Source organism: Fukomys damarensis, unplaced genomic scaffold (assembly GCF_012274545.1).
Source record: "Fukomys damarensis isolate Sample0158 unplaced genomic scaffold, DMR_v1.0_HiC HiC_scaffold_36, whole genome shotgun sequence".
Taxonomy (NCBI): domain Eukaryota; kingdom Metazoa; phylum Chordata; class Mammalia; order Rodentia; family Bathyergidae; genus Fukomys; species Fukomys damarensis.
Window position 1 is genome coordinate 27,702,410 of NW_022900948.1, and position 1,328 is coordinate 27,703,737.

General features: G+C 48.5%; 1 protein-coding gene across 2 annotated transcripts in view; it reads right to left on the bottom strand.

The window, feature by feature from the left end:
- Lpar1 (lysophosphatidic acid receptor 1) overlaps positions 1-1,328 on the bottom strand; it is a 128,700-nt gene that overhangs the window by 126,108 nt on the left and 1,264 nt on the right. The window contains exon 1 of one of the 2 annotated variants that reach the window (XM_010639315.2): positions 191-264. The exons of the other annotated variant lie outside the window; for it this stretch is intronic. The gene's annotated coding sequence lies outside the window, so the exon portion shown is untranslated. Of the gene's footprint in view, positions 1-190; positions 265-1,328 lie in introns of those variants that run through there. 2 annotated transcript variants of the gene reach the window in all.

Sequence of the window (1,328 nt, forward strand, 5' to 3'; positions counted from 1 at the left end):
AGGAGGAGGAGGAGGAGGAGGAGGAGGAAATCAACTCCCCCCCAAGTTCATTCTTTCTCCTGCAGACCTTCCCTGATGTTAGAATTTTTCCATCTTTTTGGCTCTGTTGTCTCCTATTTCCCTCTCCCACTAACCCTTTCATACTCTCCTTGCGTCCTTTCTACTCTTCTGTCATAGCACAATCACTCACCAGTTTCTAGTCATTGGGAAGCTGGAAAGAAGGATCAGCAAAAATGATCAAACCTCTCCATTTTCCAGATGAGGACACCGCGACCAGTAGCTGACCTGAAAGGCTAAGGTTGCGCCGCTAGGGGACGCCATGCGCAAGCGGGCGGGATCGTGACAACCCATTCCGCCAGGCTAGCGCCCTGCCGGTGCGTTCCAGTCTCACGCTACCACTTTTTCTAGCCTCAAAGCACAGGGAATCAAGAAAGAAAGAAAAAAGAATTATTCACAATGTTGCATTTGGAAAATCAAGCGAAGAACAAATAGGTGACGGCGGGGGCATCTGTGTGTTCGAATGCAAATTTAGTTTGGTTCACACAACTACAAGTGTAATAATACATATGCTTTTTCCCCGGCATTCATCTTATCTGACAAAGAAGTGATTTCCTACAAGAATTTAGCCGTTTTCCTAGGGCAGAGGCTCCCTTCAACCGGAATTCCCTTTCAATCACAGACTCTAGCTTCACAGTTAGGCTGGCTGAGGAAACAGCGTTCATGCAAATGGGTGGAAAACAGATTGTTAGAGCCAGAAGGAATACAGGATTTTGCTTTAATAGCTAGTTGCGTTTTCAATATTTGTGTTCACCAATCTATTCCAATAGGAAACAAGACATTCATAGTGAAACTTTCACAAGTGAGCACGCACTGGAAACCCACATTCACGAAAAAAAATGCCATAGATTTCACCAGAAAGGAAAAGAAAAAGAAGCAGCAGCGAAGAGCAACAACCTCAGGCCCCAGACTGGAGGCAGCAACAAGTCCTGAGTGCCACCAGTCTTAAACATCAAAGGCAAAATGGCAGCAAAGAAAAAACGAGAATAAACTTTAAATCATTCTCAACAAACTAGGTAGTCCCGCACAAGCCAGAGCAGCCCGTGGATTTCAGTCATCAACGCAAAGCCAGGTCCCTCCCTTGACTTGTACTCCTAGTTACTTGCTGAGCATGTTGGGCAGCTGCACAGAAACTTAAAAGCCCTCAGCCCTCGGACCACAGAGTCGCCAGGGAGAAGCCAGCGGTGCAGGAGCTCTGCGCTGCCCCGGGGCCCCGGCCGTCCACGTCCCCCGGGACGTGGAACTCGAGCGCCCTTCGCCAGCCCTCCCGC